General features: G+C 42.9%; 1 protein-coding gene and 1 pseudogene across 1 annotated transcript in view; one reads left to right on the top strand and one right to left on the bottom strand.

Moving 5' to 3' along the window:
• The window catches only part of LOC129862956 (mitochondrial inner membrane protease subunit 2-like), a 194,465-nt pseudogene that overhangs the window by 6,729 nt on the left and 166,510 nt on the right, over positions 1 to 21,226 (top strand).
• The window catches only part of LOC129862135 (general transcription factor II-I repeat domain-containing protein 2-like), a 93,657-nt gene continuing 72,575 nt past the window's right edge, over positions 145 to 21,226 (bottom strand). The window contains exon 2 of the mRNA XM_055933508.1: positions 145 to 899. The gene's annotated coding sequence lies outside the window, so the exon portion shown is untranslated. The remainder of the gene's footprint in view (positions 900 to 21,226) is intronic.

Raw genomic sequence — 21,226 nt, 5'->3', positions numbered from 1 at the left:
ACTCTTAAAGATTTAGTAAGATTTTACATCCATAACAGTCACATTAATCGTCATTTTATTCAGTCTCATCTGAAAGTTGTAAATCCTTGATTATCTGCAAGAATCCTGGCTAACAAGTCAATCAATCAATCAATCAATCAATCAATCAATTTTATTTTATATAGCTCTTCGTACATCAGATAATATCTCGAAGTGCTGTACAGAAACCCAGCCTAAAACCCCAAACAGCTAGAATGCAGGTGTAGAAGCACGGTGGCTAGGAAAAACTCCCTAGAAAGGCCAAAACCTAGGAAGAAACCTAGAGAGGAACCAGGCTATGAGGGGTGGCCAGTCCTCTTCTGGCTGTGCCGGGTGGAGATTATAACAGAACTATGCCAAGATGTTCAAAAATGTTCATAAGTGACAAGCATGGTCAAATAATAATCATGAATAATTTTCAGTTGGCTTTTCATAGCTGATCATTAAGAGTTGAAAAACAACAGGTCTGGGACAGGTGGCGGTTCCATAACCGCAGGCAGAACAGCTGAAACTGGAATAGCAGCAAGGCCAGGCGGACTGGGGACAGCAAGGAGTCACCACGGGCGGCAGTCCCGACGCATGGTCCTAGGGCCCAGGTCCTCCGAGAGAAAGAAAGAGAGAAGGAGAAAATTAGAGAGAGCCAAGATTTTCAAAATGTTCATAAATGACAAGCATGGTCAAATAATAATCAGGAATAAATCTCAGTTGGCTTTTCATAGCCGATCCTTAAGAGTTGAAAACAGCAGGTCTGGGACAGGTAGGGGTTCCATAACCACAGGCAGAAGAGTTGAAACTGGAATAGCAGCAAGGCCAGGCGGACTGGGGGCAGCAAGGAGTCACCACGGCCGGTAGTCCCGACGTATGGTCCTAGGGCTCAGGTCCTCCGAGAGAAAGAGAGAAGGAGAAAATTAGAGAGAGCCAAGATTTTCAAAATGTTCATAAATGACAAGCATGGTCAAATAATAATCAGGAATAAATCTCAGTTGGCTTTTCATAGCCGATCATTAAGAGTTGAAAACAGCAGGTCTGGGACAGGTAGGGGTTTCGTAACCGCAGGCAGAAACAGTTGAAACTGGAATAGCAGCAAGGCCGGGCGGACTGGGGACAGCAAGGTGTCAGCATGCCCGGTAGTCCTGACGTATGGTCCTAGGGCTCAGGTTCTCAGAGAGAAAGAGAGAACGAGAGAATTAGAGAGAGCATACTTAAATTCACACAGGACACTGGATAAGACAGGAGAAGTACTCCATGTATAACCAACTGACCCTAGCCCCCCGACACATAAACTACTGCAGCATAAATACTGGAGGCTGAGACAGGAGCGGTCAGGAGACACTGTGGCCCCATCCGAAGAAACCCCCGGACAGGGCCAAACAGGAAGGATATAACCCCACCCACTCTGCCAAAGCACAGCCCCCACACCACTAGAGGGATATCCTCAACCACCAACTTACAATCCTGAGACAAGGCCGAGTATAGCCCACAAAGGTCTCCACCACAGCACAACCAAGGGGGGTGCCAACCCAGACAGGAAGTTCACGTCAGTAACTCAACCCACTCAAGTGACGCACCCCTCCTAGGGACGGCATGAAAGAGCACCAGCAAGCCAGTGACTCAGCCCCAGTAACAGGGTTAGAGGCAGAGAATCCCAGTGGAGAGAGGGGAACCGGCCCTGGAGAGACAGCAAGGGCGGTTCGTTGCTCCAGAGCCTTTCCGTTCACCTTCACACTCCTGGGCCAGACTACACTCAATCATATGACCTACTGAAGAGATAAGTCTTCAGTAAAGACTTAAAGGTTGAGACCGAGTCTGCGTCTCTCACATGGGTAGGCAGACTGTTCCATAAAAATGGAGATCTATAGGAGAAAGCCCTGCCTCCAGCTGTTTGCTTAGAAATTTTAGGGACAATTAGGAGGCCTGCGTCTTGTGACCGTAGCGTACGTGTAGGTATGTACGGCAGGACCAACTCGGAAAGATAGGTAGGAGCAAGCCCATGTAACGCTTTATAGGTTAACAGTAAAACCTTGAAATCAGCCCTTGCCTTAACAGGAAGCCAGTGTAGGGAAGCTAGCAATGGAGTAATATGATCAAATTTCTTGGTTCTAGTCAGGATTCTAGCAGCCGTATTTAGCACTAACTGAAATGTATTTAGTGCTTTATGCGGGTAGCCGGAAAGTAGAGCATTGCAGTAGTCTAACCTAGAAGTAACAAATGCATGGATTAATTTTTCTGCATCATTTTTGGACAGAAAATTTCTGATTTTTGCAATGTTACGTAGATGGAAAAAAGCTGTCCTTGAAACAGTCTTGATATGTTCGTCAAAAGAGAGATCAGGGTCAAGAGTAACGCCGAGGTCCTTCACAGTTTTATTTGAGACGACTTTACAACCATCAAGATGAATTGTCAGATTTAACAGAAGATCTCTTTGTTTCTTGGGACCTAGAACAAGCATCTCTGTTTTGTCCGAGTTTAAAAGTAGAACGTTTTCAGCCTTCCACTTCCTTATGTCTGAAACACAGGCTTCTAGCGAGGGCAATTTTGGGGCTTCACCATGTTTCATTGAAATGTACAGCTGTGTGTCATCCGCATAGCAGTGAAAGTTAACATTATGTTTTCGAATAACATCCCCAAGAGGTAAAATATATAGTGAAAACAATAGTGGTCCTAAAACGGAACCTTGAGGAACACCGAAATGTACAGTTGATTTGTCAGAGGACAGACCATTCACAGAGACAAACTGATATCTTTCCGACAGGTAAGATCTAAACCAGGCCAGAACTTGTCCGTGTAGACCAATTTGGGTTTCCAGTCTCTCCAAAAGAATGTGGTGATCGATGGTGTCAAAGGCAGCACTAAGGTCTAGTAGCACGAGGACAGATGCAGAGCCTCGGTCTGACGCCATTAAAAGGTCATTTACCACCTTCACAAGTGCAGTCTCAGTGCTATGATGGGGTCTAAAACCAGACTGAAGCATTTCGTATACATTGTTTGTCTTCAGAAAGGCAGTGAGTTGCTGCGCAACAGCTTTTTCTAAAATTTTTGAGAGGAATGGAAGATTCGATATAGGCCGATAGTTTTTTATATTTTCCGGGTCAAGGTTTGGCTTTTTCAAGAGAGGCTTTATCACTGCCACTTTTAGTGAGTTTGGTACACATCCGGTGGATAGAGAGCTGTTTATTATGTTCAACATAGGAGGGCCAAGCACAGGAAGCAGCTCCTTCAGCAGTTTAGTAGGAATAGGATCCAGTATGCAGCTTGAAGGTTTAGAGGCCATGATTATTTTCATCATTGTGTCAAGAGATATAGTACTAAAACACTTAAGTGTCTCTCCCGATCCCAGGCCCTCGCAGAGCTGTGCAGATCCAGGACAGCTAAGCCCTGGAGGAATACGCAGATTCAAGGAGGAGTCCGTAATTTGCTTTCTAATGGTCATGATCTTTTCCTCAAAGAAGTTCATGAATTTATTACTGCTGAAGTGAAAGCCATCCTCTCTTGGGGAATGCTGCTTTTTAGTTAGCTTTGCAACAGTATCAAAAATAAATTTTGGATTGTTCTTTAGCCAGCACCATCTTAAGATTAGCCTTAACGTCGGTAGCCCTGCCCCCTGGTAAACAGTGTATGATCGCTGGGTGATTCGTTTTAAGTCTAATACTGCGGGTAATGGAGTCGCCAATGACTAGGGTTTTCAATTTGTCAGAGCTAACGGTGGGAGCCTTCAGCGTCTCAGACCCCGTAACGGGAGGAGTAGAGACAAGAGAAGACTCAGACTCAGACTCCGACTCGCTACATAATGGGGAAAACCGGTTGAAAGTTTCTGTCGGCTGAATGAGCGACACCGGTTGAGCATTCCAACAGCATTTCCCTCCAGAAGCCATGGGAAAGTTGTCCGGCTGCGGGGACTGTGCGGGGGGATTTATACTAACGTTACTATCTGTACTTACTGGTGGCACAGACGCTGTTTCTTCCTTTCCTACACTGAAATTACCCTTGCCTAACGATTGCGTCTGAAGCTGGGCTTGCAGCACAGCTATTTTCGCCGTAAGGCGATCGTTCTCCTGTATATTATGAGTACAGCGACTGCAATTAGAAGACATCATGTTAATGTTACTACTTAGCTTCGGCTGTTGAAGGTGTTGACGAACCATGTCCAGATAAAGCGTCCGGAGTGAAAAAGTTGAATGAGGGAAAAAAGTTGCGATGGAAAAACTAAAAATATAAACGGTAATTAAAAACAGAAACAAAACAAAAAACGTAAAGTTGTCAGCTAGCAAAGTAAAGTAAAGTTGGCAGCAAAACGCACAGCAACAAAACGCAAAGCAACACGTCTGCAGATTCAACAACAAGTTGAATCAGCAATACAAAATTGGGTTTAATTATTTATTTACTAAATACCTAACTAATCACACAGAATCACACATATACAATTAAATCATAACTTGATCACAAATTACGTCACAGAAAAACGTCCCTAGCGGGCGGAATAGATATGACAGCTTGTTACACAAATAAAAGGGGCTGGATTTTAGTGAAAGAGCGGGAGACTGGAACAGAGGCGAAGCTGTGCTATCGTAAATACAGTATCTTATGCATTCTAAATTACCGCCCATTTGAAGAGGAAAATGCAATAAATATTTACTCTGAGCTGCGCTTCAGTAGGTTGGTGGTAGATGGACCGTGTCGCCAACCCGAGTCCTCTGTCCTTTGAAGAATGTCTCTGGTGCCTTACTGGATACGTTGGAGGAACGTTGTGTGGGTTGGGTGCAGGAACGTCCTTCCTAACCTGCGTTTAGCTGTTGCTAACTCAACGGCTAGGAGATATCACTTCTGTAGTGAATACGAGTTCAAAGTTCATACCATTCACAATCAAAGTCCATGCTGATGTTGGCTTAGTTCTGTAGTTATTATCTGAACCATTCTGACACTGGACCGTCATCCTAGTGTACCCGGAACAGAAAGTTATATTCTTGTCAATGGCTTTTATAGTGGAGGGAGAGGGGTGTGTCTGAAAAGTTTATAACCCATGCCTCTTCACAGGGGCGGGCCACTGTGAGCAGAGGAACACTTATGAAAGTCCAGATCTCTCATTTGGAAGCTAAAATTACATTTCACCTCTTCACAAATAATGTCATATTCAAACATTTGAATTAAACAACAATTCCATGTGAATCCGATACCTCTGACGTTTAGACTTTCCACAGTAGAGTTTATGTCATTCTATCATTGATGAGAATGTGTCAGAGGGCAACCGAACTGACATAATATACCTTAAGTACCACCACATATGTTCAGTTGGTCGGATTACCAGAATATAGTTCATTTCCCCCAACTTCTGATGTTACCCAGAATCTCTATGTTAACCCAGTGGTTTCCTTATGTCACATCAGTTATAGTAGGGAGAGAGAAAAATGGGGAAAGAGGTATTTATGACTGTCATAAACCTACCCCCACTGCCAACGTCATGACAGTTGTGTTTCGCCCAAAGCCTTTGCCTGTACATCATCCATCCTTACTGTACTGCATGTTGATATGGAAACAACATGTTTCTGTCCGTTCGATATCTGTGTTTCATCTTCTTGTTTTATCCTGATATATCCAGCTGACCTTTTTGAGTCACTGACGACTCTCCCTAGCAATGCTGATATGATTAGTGCTTCTCTCCGAGCCTCCAGGCTCCAGCCATGATACAATAGACCGGTGGTTCCCAGCTCCGGTCTTTCAGTACCCGCAACAGTATAATTTTTTGTTGTGGCCCTGGACAAGCACACCTGATTATACTTGTCAACTAATCATCAAGCCCTTGACAAGTTGAATCAGGTGTTTTTGTCCAGGGATATAACAAACATTTGTGCTGTTGGAAATACTCGAGGACTGGAGTTGGGAAACACTGCAATACACCATGTGATCCATAGAGTGAAGGGCAGGCTGTCCAGTTGAGTTTCATCCTCTCTAAACTATTCTGCTAATCCTCATCCTCGTCCACGTCAGTAGATGACGTGTACCACCTTACTTCCCTGCAATCACTCCTCCACTCCCCTGCCGCGCTGAGGAGCACGCAGAACTGGCCTGCTAACCCCTCTTTACCCCTCTCTCTCTCTCTCTCTCTCTCTCTCTCTCTCTCTCTCTCTCTCTCTCTCTCTCTCTCTCTCTCTCTCTCTCTCTCTCTCTCTCTCTCTCTCTCTCTCTTTCTTTCTCTCTCTCTCTACCTCTCACATGCTCTCTCCCTCTTTCTCTCTCGCTCTCTGTGTGTGTTGATTAGGCCTCTGCCCACGGCTGGCTGAACAGTGACGCTCTGCTCCCCTATAGCTCCCCTGTGCCGTTGTTAAAGTAGAGAGCCTGTTGACACTGTTGGTTCCACAGCCGAGACTGGAGAGGGAGAGGGAGGGGGGGGAGAGAGGATTACCAAGGCTCCAATTAGAGTGCCACGTCCCACGTCAAGGGTCCCTGCTTTCAGACACACTCTTTGTTCTGAAGCACCGTGGGAAGCCAAATGTGGCCCTGGCTGCTAATGAAAAGTCTGCGTCACAAATGGCACTCTATTCCCTATATAGTGCACTACTTTTGACAAGGGCCCATAGGGATGTAAGGAAATAGGGTGTTATTTGGGAATCAGTCAAAATCTCCCCTGAAAAAAGTATCCTCTCGCAATCTCTCCTCATAGACTCAAGTCCCTGGGCGCACTAATCCCAGCCTACTTATCTGTTTTTGTTTTTGCGATGGCTTCTGAGATTTCTTCTGAGACATCCCTTCTAGCTCTGTGACTCTACTGTAAAATTTTACTTTTTATGCCTGTGATATGTGCTTGTCCCACTTAGTTATTTTAAGATGAATGCACTAACTGTAAGTTGCTCTGGATAAGAGCATCTATTAAGAAAATATATATTTTTTTTATTTCACCTTTATTTAACCAGGTAGACTAGTTGAGAACAAGTTCTCATTTACAACTGCGAGCATCATTGATATATACAGAGAAAATAGTCGGAGAATTGAACCCTGTGGCACACCCATAGAATCTGCCAGAGGTCCAGGACAGGACCTCCGATTTGACACACTGAACTCTATCTGAGAAGTAGTTGGTGAACCAGGCGAGGCAGTCATTTGAGAAACCAAGGCTATTGAGTCTGCCGATAAGAATGCGGTGATTGACCGAGTCGAAAGCCTTGGCCAGGTCGATGAAGACAGCTACACAGTAGTCTTTTGGTGGTGGTTATGATATCGTTTAGGACCTTGAGCGTGGCTGAGGTGCACCCATGAACCAGCTCGGAAACCAGATTGCATAGGGGAGAAGGTACGGTGGGATTCGAAATGGTCGGGGATCTGTTGTTAACTTGGCTTTCGAAGATTTTAGAAAGGCAGGGCAGGATGGATATAGGTCTATAACAGTTTGGGTCTAGAGTGTCTCCCCCTTTGAGGAGGGGGATGACCCCAGCAGCTTTCCAATCTTTGGGGATCTTAGACGATACGAAAGAGAGGTTGAACAGGCTAGTAATAGGGGTTGCAACAATTTTGGCGGATCAGTTTAGAAAGAGAGGGTCCAGATTGTCTAGCCCAGCTGATTTGTAGGGATCCAGATTTTGCAGCTCTTTCAGAACATCAGTTGTCTGGATTTGGGTGAAGGAGAATTAGGGGGGGGGGCTTGGGCAAGTTTCTGCGGGGGGTGCAGAACTGTTGGCCGGGGCAGGGGTAGCCAGGTGGAAAGCATGGCCAGCCGTTGAAAAATGCTTATTGAAATGATTGATTATCGTAGATTTATCGGTGGTGAAGAAAATGTAAAACGTAAATGTCTGATGCATTTGTGTTGTGTTGCTTTGATGGTATACAGGTTTGATGTTGTTTGATGTGGAAGAGCAAAGGGTCATGAATAGGCAGACATGTTTTAGTTTGATTTATTCACATTAAAGAAGACAAGTGAAAAACAAAAGCGTGCACATAAAAACATGACAAAAACACTGTGCAGGTGAGGTTGGAAACCCAAGAGGGCTTACAGTTGAAGTCGGAAGTTTACATGAACTTAGGTTGGAGTCATTAAAACTCATTTTTCAATCACTCCACGAATTTCTTGTTAACAAACTATAGTTTTGTTAAGTCTATAAGGACATCTGCTTTGTGCATGACACAAGTCATTTTTCCAACAATTGTTTACAGACAGATTATTTCACTGTATCACAATTCCAGTGGGTAAGAAGTTTACATACACTAAGATGACGGTGCCTTTAAACAGCTTGGAACATTCCAGAAAATGATGTCATGGCTTTAGAAGCTTCTGATAGCCAATTCTGATAGCTAGGCCAATTGACATAATCAAAAGAAATCAGCCAATTGGAGACCTCCACAAGTATGGTTCATCCTTGGGAGCAATTTCTAAATTGGGTGAAGGTACCACGTTCATCTATACAAACAATAGTACACAAGTATAAACACCATGGGACCACGTAGCCATCATACCGCTCAAGAAGGAGACGCATTCTGTCTCCTAGAGATGAACGTACTTTGGTGCGAAAAGTGCAAATCAATCCCAGAACAACAGCAAAGGACCTTGTGAAGATGCTGGAGGAAACTGGTACAAAAGTATCTATATCCACAGTAAAACGAGTCCTTATTGACATAACCTGAAAGGCCGCTCAGCAAGGAAGAAGCCACTGCTCCAAAACCTCCATAAAAAAGCCAGACTACAGTTTGCAACTGCACATGGTGACAAATATCCTACTTTTTGGAGAAATGTCCTCTGGTCTGATGAAACAAAAATAGAACTGTTTGGTCATAATGACCATCATTTTGTTTGGAGGAAAAAGGGGGAAGCTTGCAAGCCGAAGAACACCATCCTAGCCGTGAAGCACGGGGGTGGCAGGATCATGTTGTGGGGGTGCTATGCTGCAGGAGGGACAGGTGCACTTCACAAAATAGATGTTATCATGAGGTTGGAAAATGATGTGGATATATTGAAGCAACATCTCAAGACATCAGTCAAGAAGTTAAAGCTTGGTCGCAAATGGGTCTTCCAAATGGACAATGACCCTAAGCCTACTTCCAAAGTTGTGGCAAATTGGCTTAAGGACAACAAAGTCAAGGTATTGGAGTGGCCATCACAAAGCCCTGATTTCAATCCTTGATCAAATTTGTAGGCAGAACTGAAAAAGCGTGTGCGAGCAAGGAGGCCTAGAAACCTGACTCAGTTACACCAGCTCTGTCAGGAGGAATGGGCCAAAATTCACCCAACTTATTGTGGGAAGCTTGTGGAAGGCTACCTGAAATGTTGGACCCAAGTTAAACATTTTCAAGGCAATGCTACCAAATACTAATTGAGTGTATGTAAACTTCTGACCCACTTGGAATGTGATGAAAGAAATAAAAGCTGAAGTAAATAGTTCTCTACTATTATTCTGACATTTCACATTCTTAAAATAAAGTGGTGATCCTAACTGACCTAAGACAGGGATTTTTTACTGGAATTAAATGTCAGGAATTGTGAAAAACTGAGTTGAAATGTATTTGGCTAAGGTGTATGTAAACTTCCGACTTCAACTGTATATAAAAACCACACCTAAAAGACACAGTTAAGAAATATGTAACTGCTTGGTGTATTTTCTGTCTTCTTCAGCTAAACTGTGTTTGACAACCTCTGTCTCCTTTGGTACATTGCTTCAGAAATGTTTCATTTATTTTGGTGCTACATTACTCTTCTAATTCAGCATGAATGTCCACATACCACCCATTAATGCATTTCTCCCTTCGAAAATAGCTATTCTGTCCTCAATGGGGCTACCTGGTTAAATAAAGGTTACATATAATAAATAATAAATTGCTGTGGGGTTTGATGTGATGTGCCCTGTGGGTTGAATGGGCTGAGACAGACAGCGGCAGGCAGGCAGGAAAGCAGGCAGGATAAATCCCTCTTTCATAATTACCCCAAGATGGCAGCCTCTCCCTTCCCTTCCCTGCAGGGGATGTGTTGTTCAGCCATTACAGAGCTCTACAGTGAGAACATTTTACTTGCATATGAGCCTACATTTTTCAACTGAGGCGCACACGTGCTCCTTGTAAGAAAGGTCAGCGTAGAGCCTTGCATTATGAGGCACTATTCCTGGCAGAGTGGAGAGAGGGAGTGAAGGAGATTGAGGGAGGGGGGCATGGAGGGAGAAAGAGGGAAGAAGACAGGGAGCTGGAAAGGGGGAGTGGAGGAAGGAGAGAGAGAGCTAGCACTGAATGCTAATCTAACGTAATCTGACATTGGGTTTAGCCTGAGAGCACTGTTTGAATCTTATATGGAAAATGATTTAAACAGTAACAATGTTACCGCGGTCAATGCTAAGTGATAAGGCAGTGTCTTATGGCAATGTAGTCACACACCACAGAAATAGAATTACAGACTCGAATGAGAATACCCATTCAAGTAATTATATTTCTATGGTACACACACTCAGTATGCAGTAGTATATTGTGGTAATAAAGGAGCTGTGTGTATTTGTGTCTGTTCACAAACTATCTATCTCTGGTATTGAGATGATCCCTGCATCAGATCACCCATGTACATCATAATAATACATATGATTTATATAGCACTTTCCTAAGACCCAAACGAACTTCATATTATCATATCCTAACCTTATTTTATTATCTTATTCTTTTAAACTTTGCATATCCACCAATTAACCTACATGCTTTTGAGAATGATTAAAAATGGCAACATGTGAAATACTGTCGATCTGTTTTGACAGCCTTGGTCGAGAGGGATTTCATTAAAACCACAAAAAGCTGCTATCTTATGTGCCAAAGAATCTCACCCTGGCCTGTACTGTATTTACATTTCAAATGTGATATTGGACTACTGCTACGGTAAGTCAGACTGATTTCCTACTGTAATTGGTACTCATTTTAAACACAAATTGTCCAAGGGAATATTCCGGTCCTCTGAGTAATTTCTTATTTACAGAATAGACTACTCCTCGTTTCAGGGCCAGGCCATAGCAGTGGATGAGGAAAATGGTTCTGTCAGCATGTTTATGAGTGCATATACTGTATGTAAAGCTATCCACCACATTGGGTATTTGTCATGCTTACAGACAAGACCATTACAAAGCTGATTAATTTTATGTTCTGCTGTGAACATAACCATTCGGTTCTGAGCAGCCCTGGAAACAGATTTCTGCAAAATATAATTTTCTTGTGGAAAGGGAGAAGTGCTTCTCCCCGAGTTATGAACAGGTGTCATAACAGATGACTAAATCCCCTTTCCTGGCAGTGTTCTTTTGTTTATGACAACGTTTTACGATTACCATCCTGGTACAAGACGAGAGAAAAACAGAAGTTTAAAGTTTTGACGCAAAAGTTTTGCCCTTCTAAAAGTGTATGAATATTCATGGTATGCACAGCAGCAGCTCGGTAAACCTTCAAAAGCTTCAAGTCTTCATTCTCTGAAGTTTCTTCTCTTCCTGTTGCTTGTCTTTGAAGTGGGGATGCCAAGATGAGAGAAACAGCATTCCTCCAGTTTGGTTGGACTGTATTGAGTTTGTGTAATTAGCATCAACAGAATCCAGTTCAGTTACAGCTCAGAGAACACCGGTACATCCCAGCTTTGTTAAGCTATGTTTTAGCCAGCCATGACCAAAGCCCATTGTTTTGGGATTGGGTTTAGAAAAAAAGAGAAAACAGAGGGGGAAAAAATGGCAAGCAAAAGCCTCTGAAATACTTAATCTAGGAGACTCTGAGCTGACAATCTCCCCTCTGCAGAAATGTTGCTGGGGCAACAGCTGGAACGCGGTCAGTGGAGGTAGGAGTTCCTTCCTGGAAACAGGAACAGGGGAGCTGACTTCCATGAGCCATGAGGTCCCTGTGGAAACAGAGGAACAAACCCCAGACTGCACACTTTGGCCCCTGGGGAGAGATGGGAGGCCAGGAAAGGGAAGGAGGGGAATGGAGGAGAGGAGAGGGGAAGGGTTGAGAAGGGAATGAATGGTATGGCATGGAAGAGCATGTGGGAGGTTAACAGGGTTTGTTTTACCAAAAGTGATCACTTCAGTCCGTCTCCTATCTACCAGATAGGGATGTTTTGCCACGTCTGTTGCCTTGTGGTTGCTGGCTGTAAGATTGTCATTATCTGTCATTTGTGTGAGTGCAGCAGGAGCGTGATGTCTGGGGAATGGCCTCTGTTAAAAGCAGGCCATTGCCCTCTGAGCTAAGGATCCCTCCCTGCGAAACTGCAAGCGTACACGTGTGCACATGCACGCGCACACACATGCACATAGTGCTCTGAGCATGCACACCTGCATTCACAAATGTGCTTATTTTTTTCTTAAACGTTCAATAAAAGACGTTGTTCCCTCTAACTTGCTCAGAGGCAGTCATTTCATTCAGCATGTTAATAAGAATGGACTGAATTAGTAAATTAATTGAATACCCTGTGAAATCTCATCACTTTACTAATATTTATATATGTATAAATTCCTGTTCATCAGAGCAGTAAATTAAGTATTCATATCTTCTCTGCTTAAAGATTTATGGTCATGCTTTTACGCTAAGTAGCTGGTAAATATCCTCCATGTACAGTTAGCCTCCTGTCACTGTTTCAGTGTGCTATTTATGCGATCAGGATCATCGTGATGTTAAGAGTTTTTGATTTTGTCTGGAGTTAGATAGCTTTCTCTTCAGTGGCAATTTTTTTTAAGTAAACCTTACCTTAACCATTTTAAGGACATCCCAAGGACCTACAGTACTTTATAGGCCTGTTTCCTCTGACGCCCCTAGTACTGTATATAGCATTTAAACATGTTTTATCTGACATGACGATTCTTAGATTTGGTTCAGTGTTAAGAGCATGCTGGAGAAAGCAGGGTTGGAGGGAGTAACAACAGTTCAATTCACAGGGTTTGAGTTTTTCCTGAGCCTGGCCATGCTTCTTCTTACACGGAACCCAAACCGGCTGTGCGCGTGCGCCATCGTGCATACATGTATTTTGTCCCCCCACACCAAACGCGATCACGACACGCAGGTTAAAATACCAAAACAAACTCTGAACCAATTACATTAATTTGGGGACAGGTCGAAAAGCATTAAACATTTATGGCAATTTAGCTAGCTAGCTTGCACTTGCTAGCTAATTTGTCCTATTTAGCTAGCTTGCTGTTGCTAGCTAATTTGTCCTGGGATATAAACACTGTGTCACGCCCTGGCCTTAGTTATCTTTGTTTTCTTTATTATTTTAGTTAGGTCAGGGGGTGACATGGGGGATGTTTGTGTTTTTTGTCTAGTCTAGGGTGTGTGTATTGTCTAGGGGGTTTTGGTAGAGTTCATGGGGTTGTGTTCAGTGTAGGTGTTTATGTAAGTCTATGGTTGCCTGGATTGGTTCTCAATTAGAGACAGCTGTCTATCGATGTCTCTGATTGAGAGTCATATTTAGGCAGCCATAGGCATTAGGTAGGTTGTGGGTAATTGTCTATGTTTGACGTTAGTAGCTTGTGTCTGCACTTTAATTTGTTAGCTTCACGGTCGTTTGTTGTTTTGTCTAGTTTGTATTTAGTGTTCGTGTTTGTTTCATCTTCAAAATAAAGAAGATGTATTTATATCACGCTGAGCCTTGGTCCTCTCTTTCACCTAAAGACGATCGTGACACACTGAGTTGTTATTTTACCTGAAATGCACAAGGTCCTCTACTCCGACAATTAATCCACACATAAAACGGTCAACCAAATCGTTTCTAGTCATCTACTCCTCCTTCTAGGCTTTTTCTTCTCTTGACTTTATATTGCGATTGGCAACTTTCATAAATTAGGTGCATTACTGCCACTGACCTCGTTCATCTTTCAGTCACCCACATGGGTATAACCAATGAGGAGATGGCTGCTTCTATAAACCAATGAGGAGATGGGAGAGGCAGGACTTGCAGCGTGATCTGCATCACAAATAGAACTGACTCCTATTTTAGCCCTTGGCAACGCAGACACTCGTTGGCACGCGAGAGCAGTGTGGGTGCAATAATTGAATAATATAGATTTCTAAATGTATGCACGCGACGTGAGCAGTGTAGTCAGCCTCTTACTTGGAAAGAAAATTAAGCTTATATGAAGAATTGTTCGAATAAGTGATTTTTTGTGTCTGCAAGGCTGCACTTCCTATTCATGCATGCATCGGGCTATGAAACACATTTTTACGGCCACACTAATTGGGTAAGATGGCGCCGACGGAGGTCATCTCGCCTCGAGCTCCTACAAAACATTGTAGGTTTCTACTTTTTCTAGTGCTTTTTCTAGTGTTTTCTCAAATGTTCTTACTCAGTTTGTTTTGTGCATTACTTCATACACCCGGCCAGAGCTATTGGAATATGAATCATCATCCACCCAACCTTCCTGAATTCCCAGAGACAGAGGAACAATGGGTTTAAAAAAATGACGTTTTCATCTTTTGAGCTTCTAGTCATGAAATCTATGCAGCCTACTCGATCACTTTTTATAGCTACTGTTTACAGGCCTCCTGGGCCATATACAGCGTTCCTCACTGAGTTCCCTGAATTCCTATCTGACCTTGTAGTCATAGCAGATAATATTCAAATTTTTGGTGATTTTAATATTCACATGGAAAAGTCCACAGACCTACTCCAAAAGGCTTTCGGAGCCATCATCGACTCAGTGGGTTTTGTCCAACATGTCTCTGGACCTACTCACTGCCACAGTCATACTCTGGACCTAGTTTTGTCCCATGGAATAAATGTTGTAGATCTTAATGTTTTTCCTCATAATCCTGGACTATCAGACCACCATTTTTTTACGTTTGCAATCGCAACAAATAATCTGCTCAGACCCCAACCAAGGAGCATCATAAGTCGTGCTATAAATTCTCAGACAACACAAAGATTCCTTGATGCCCTTCCAGACTCCTTCTGCCTACTCAAGGACGTCAGAGTACAAAAATCAGTTTTCTCAATAGGGGGTGCTGTTTGCACTTTGTAATAATTTCGTTCCCAAATTAAACTGCCTCGTACTCAATTCTTGCTCGTACAATATGCATATTATTCCTATTGGATAGAAAACACTCTCTAGTTTCTAAAACCGTTTGAATTATATCTGTGAGTAAAACAGAACTCGAGTTGGAGCAATTTTCCTATGAGGAAGTGAGAAATCTGAAATCTGCAGCCTGTTCTGAGGTCGGTTTATTAATTTGCATGTCTTCTATTGGTTGAGATGCACTGCATACGCCTTCCCCTGGATGTCAGCAAATAGTGAGAATTGGAATGGAGTTGCTAGGCAGATCTGAGGCCTTATAAATGGGCTGGCAACGTGGGGTCCTCTCTTTCTTTCCTTCGCCATGACGCAAGACAGACCTCAGGATGGCGTTCTAGAAAGCTCCCGTTATAGCCCTTAGATATATCCGGCTCTGATTTTATTCGACATATTATATATCTTTATTTGGTCGAAATTGTGATAGCTACCTATGCAGGAAAAAAATGGTGGGGGAAAAAAGTTGTGTCTTTTGCTATCGTGGTTAGCTAATAGATTTACATATTGTGTCTTCCCTGTAAAACATTTTAAAAATCAGAAATGATGGCTGGATTCACAAGATGTGTATCTTTCATCTGGTGTCTTGGACTTGTGATTTAATGATATTTAGATGCTAGTATTTACTTGTGACGCTATGCTAGGCTATGCTAGTCAGCTTTTTTACTGATGGGGGTGCTCCCGGATCCGGGATTGTGATGAAGTAGAAGTTAACCACCTAACTGAGGAACTCAATTTAACCTTGCGCAATACCCTAGATGCAGTTGCACCCCTAAAAACTAAAAACATTTGTCATAAGAAACTAGCTCCCTGGTATATAGAAAATACCCGAGCTCTGAAGCAAGCTTCCAGAAAATTGGAACGGAAATGGCGCCACACCAAACTGGAAGTCTTCCAACTAGCTTGGAAAGATAGTACCGTGCAGTATCGAAGAGCCCTCACTGCTGCTCGATCATCCTATTTTTCCAACTTAATTGAGGAAAATAAGAACAATCCCAAATTTATTTTTGATACTGTCGCAAAGCTCACTAAAAAGCAGCATTCCCCAAGTGAGGATGGCTTTCACTTCAGCAGTAACAAATTCATGAACTTCTTTGAGGAAAAGATCATGATCATTAGAAAGCAAATTACGGACTCCTTTTTAAATCTGCGTATTCCTCCAAAGCTCAGCTGTCCTGAGTCTGCACAACTCTGCCAGGACCTAGGATCAAGAGAGACACTTAAGTGGTTTAGTACTATATCTCTTGACACAATGATGAAAATAATCATGGCCTCTAAATCTTCATGCTGCATACTGGACCCTATTCTAACTAAACTACTTAAAGAGCTGCTTCATGTGCTTGCCCTCCTATGTTGAACATAATAAACGGCTCTCTATCCACCGGATGTGTACCAAACTCACTAAAAGTGGCAGTAATAAAGCCTCTCTTGAAAAAGCCAAACCTTGACCCAGAAAATATAAAAAACTATCGGCCTATATCGAATCTTCCATTCCTCTCAAAATATTTTGAAAAATCAGTTGCGCACCAACTCACTGCCTTCCTGAAGACAAACAATGTATATGAAATGCTTCAGTCTGGTTTTAGACCCCATCATAGCACTGAGACTGCACTTGTGAAGGTGGTAAATGACCTTTTAACTTCTTTCAGCTAGGAGGCAGAATTTTTATGTTTGGAAAAATAACATTCCCAAGGTAAACAGACTATTTCTCAGGCTCAGATATTAGGATATGCATATAATTGACAGATTAGGATAGAAAACACTCTAAAGTTTCCAAAACGGTCAAGATATTGTCTGTGAGTATAACAGAACTGATTTTGCAGGCGAAAACCTGAGGAACTCCAAACCGGAAGTGCATTTATTTTATTTTATCCCTGTTCCATTGCTTAACCCTCATCCATTTAAAGGGGTATCAACCAGAATCCTTTTCCAATGGCTTTCTCAGGCTGTGACCAGGCCTTAGACATAGTTTCAAGCTTTTATTTGGAAAAATTAGCGAGATTTATCAAAACGCGTCAGGTGTCCTTTGATTAGTTCCTGCACAGGAGAGATGTGGCTCGACATTTTCTTTCTCTGTAGTATTGAACAGTTTACCGTCCGGTTGAAATATGATCGATTATGTATGTTAATTAAAAACAACCTGAGGATTGATTATAAAAAACCTTTGACATGTTTCGACGAACATTACGGATACTTTTTGGAATTTTCGTCTGCCCTTCAGGACCGTAACGAGCTTGTGGTTTTCTGAACATAATGCGCAAACCAAATGGTGTTTTTTTGTTATAAAACAAATCTTTATCGAACAAAAATAACAATTATTGTGTAACTGGGAGTCTCGTGAGTGCAAACATCTGAAGATTATCAAAGGTAAGCGATTCATTTTATTTATTTTCTGACTTTCGTGACCAAGCTAATTTAAGGCTAGCTGTTCTAGCAGTGATTGATACACTCACAAACGCTTGGATTGCTTTCGCTGTAAAGCATATTTTCAAAATCTAACACGATAGGTGGATTAACAACAAGCTAAGCTGTGTTTTGGTATATTTCACTTGTGATTCCATGATTATAAATATTTTTAGTATTATTTTTGAATTTGGCGCTATGCAATTCAGCGGTTGTTTACGAAAATGATCCCGCTAAAGGGATCCGTGTGGCAAGAAGTTTGGCGTCAGACCGAGGCTCTGCATCTGTCCTCGTGCTACTAGACCTTAGTGCTGCCTTTGATACCATCGATCACCACATTCTCTTGGAGAGATTGGAAACCCAAATTGGTCTACACGGACAAGTTCTGGCCTGGTTTAGATCTTACCTGTCGGAAAGATATCAGTTTGTCTCTGTGAATGGTTTGTCCTCTGACAAATCAACTACACATTTCGTTGTTCCTCAAGGTTCCGTTTTGGGACCACTATTGTTTTCACTATATATTTTACCTCTTGGGGACGTCATTCGAAAACATAATGTTAACTTTCACTGCTATGTGGATGACACACAGCTGTACATTTCAATGAAACATGGTGAAGCCCCAAAATTGCCCTCACTAGAAGCTTGTGTTTCAGACATAAGGAAGTGGATGGTTGAAAACGTTCTACTTTTAAACTCGGACAAAACAGAGATGCTTGTTCTAGGTCCCAAGAAACAAAGAGATCTTCTGTTGAATCTGACAATTAATCTTGATGGTTGTAAAGTCGTCTCAAATAAAACTGTGAAGGACCTCGGCGTTACTCTGGACCCTGATCTCTCTTTTGACGAACATATCAAGACTGTTTCAAGGACAGCTTTTTTCCATCTACGTAACATTGCAAAAATCTGAAATTTTCTGTCCAAAAATTATGCAGAGAAATTGGTCCATGCTTTTGTTACTTCTAGGTTGGACTACTGCAATGCTCTACTTTCCGGCTACTCGGATAAAGCACTAAATAATCTTCAGTTAGTGCTAAATACGGCTGCTAGAATCCTGACTAGAACCAAAACATTTGATCATATTACTCCAGTGCTAGCCTCCCTACACTGGCTTCCTGTTAAGGCAAGGGCTGATTTCAAGGTTTTACTGTTAACCTACAAAGCGTTACATGGGCTTGCTCCTACCTATCTTTCCGAGTTGGTCCTGCCGTATATACCTACACGTACGCTATGGTCACAAGACGCAGGCCTCCTAGTTGTCCCTAGAATTTCTAAGCAAACAGCTGGAGGCAGGGCTTTCTCCTATAGAGCTCCATTTTTATGGAATGGTCTGCCTACCCATGTGAGAGACGCAGACTCGGTCTCAACTTTTAAGTCTTTACTGAAGACTCATCTCTTCAGTGGGTCATATGATTGAGTGTAGTCTGGCCCAGGAGCGTGAAGGTGAACGGAAAGGCTCTGGAGCAACGAACCGCCCTTGCTGTCTCTGCCTGGCCGGTTCCCCCCTCTCCACTGGGATTCTCTGCCTCTAACCCTATTACAGGGGCTGAGTCACTTGCTTACTGGTGCTCTTTCATGCCGTCCCTAGGAGGGGTGCGTCACTTGAGTGGGTTGAGTCACTGACGTGATCTTCCTGTCTGGGTTGGCGCCCCCCCTTGGGTTGTGCCGTGGCGGAGATCTTTGTGGGCTATACTCGGCCTTGTCTCAGGATGGTAAGTTGGTGGGTGAAGGTATCCCTCTAGTGGTGTGGGGGCTGTGCTTTGGCAAAGTGGGTGGGGTTATATCCTTCCTGTTTGGCCCTGTCTGGGGGTATCATCGGATGGGGCCACAGTGTCTCCTGACCTCTCCTGTTTCAGCCTCCAGTATTTATGCTGAAGTAGTGTATGTGTCCGGGGGCTAGGGTCAGTTTGTTATATCTGGAGTACTTATCCTGTCTTATCTGGTGTCCTGTGTGAATTTAAGTATGTTCTCTCTAATTCTCTCTTTCTTTCTCTCTCTCGGAGGACCTGAGCCCTAGGACCATGCCTCAGGACGACCTGGCATGATGACTCCTTGCTGTCCCCAGTCCACCTGGCCGTGCTGTTGCTCCAGTTTCAACTGTTCTGCCTGCGGCTATGGAACCCTGACCTGTTCACCGGACGTGCTACCTGTCCCAGACCTGCTGTTTTCAACTCTCTAGAGACCGCAGGAGCGGTAGAGATACTCGTAATGATCGGCTATGAAAAGCCAACTGACATTTACTCCTGAGGTGCTGACTTGCTGCACCCTCGACAACTACTGTGATTATTATTATTTGACCATTCTCTCATTTATGAACATTTGAACATCTTGGCTATGTTCTGTTATAATCTCCGTCCGGCACAGCCAGAAGAGGACTGGCCACCCCTCTCCATAGACACACATTGGTAGGAGAATGGCCTTACTGAAGAGCTCAGTGACTTTCAATGTGGCACCGTCATAGGATGCCACCTTTCCAACAAGTCAGTTTGTCAAATTTCTGCACTGCTAGAGCTGCCCAGGTCAACTGTAAATGCTGTTGACCAGGGCAAACATCTAGGAGCAACAACGGCTCAGCAGCAAAGTGTTAGGCCACACAAGCTTACAGAACGCGATGGCTGAGTGCTGAACTGCATAGCGTGTTAAATGTGTCTGTCCTTGGTTGCAACGCTCACTACTGAGATCCACACTGCATCTGGAAGGACCGTCAGCACAAGAACTGTTCATCGGGAGCTTTATGAAATGAGTTTCCATGGCCTAGCAGCCGCACACAAGCCTAAGAACACCATGCGCAATGCTAAGCGTTGGCTGGAAGTGGTGTAAAGATTGCCACCCTTGGACACTGGAGCAGTGGACACGTATTCTCTAGAGTTATGAATCATGCTTCACCCTATGGCAGTCCGACGAATGAATCTGGGTTTCAAATCAAATCACATTTTACTTGAAACATGCGCGAATACAACAAGTGTAGATCTTACAGTGAAAAACTTACTTACAAGCCCTTAACCAACAATGCAGTTAAGAAGAAAAATAATATATATATATATATATATATATATATATATATATATATATATATATATACACAGTCAAAGTCGGAAGTTTAGATACAGCTAATACAAATACATTTAAACTCAGTTTTTCACAATTCCTGACATTTAATCCAAGTAAAAATTCCCTGTTTTGGGCCAGTTAGGATCACCACTTTATTTTAAGAATGTTAAAAATCAGAATAATAGTTGAGTGATTTATTTATTTCAACTTTCTTTTCTTTCATCACATTCCAAGTGGGTCAGACGTTAACTTGGGTCAAACATTTTGGGTAGCCTTCCACAAACTTCCCACATTAAGTTGGGTGAATTTTGGCTGATTCGTCTTGACAGAGCTGATGTAACTGAGTCAGGTTTGTAGACCTCCTTGCTCGCACACACTTTTTCAGTTCTGCCCACAAATTTTCTATAGGATTGAGGTCAGGGCTTTGTGATGGCCACTCCAATATCTTGACTTTGTTGTCCTTAAGCCATTTTCCACAACTTTGGAAGTATGCTTGGGGTCATTGTCCATTTGGAAGACCCATTTGCGACCAATCTTTAACTTCTTGACTGATGTCTTGAGATGTTGCTTCAATATATCCACATAATTTCCCTCCCTCATGAAAACATCTATTTTGTGAAGTGCACCAGTCCCTCCTGCAGCAAAGCAACCACACAACATGATGCTGCCACCCCCGTGCTTCACGGTTGGGATGGTGTTCTTCGGCTTGCAAGCATCCCCCTTTTTCCTCCAAACATAACGATGGTCATTATGGCCAAACAGTTCTTTTTTTGTTTCAT

The sequence above is a fragment of the Salvelinus fontinalis genome, chromosome 9 (assembly GCF_029448725.1).
Source record: "Salvelinus fontinalis isolate EN_2023a chromosome 9, ASM2944872v1, whole genome shotgun sequence".
NCBI classification, from domain to species: Eukaryota; Metazoa; Chordata; class Actinopteri; order Salmoniformes; family Salmonidae; genus Salvelinus; species Salvelinus fontinalis.
This window is presented reverse-complemented; position numbering and strand designations above follow the sequence as displayed.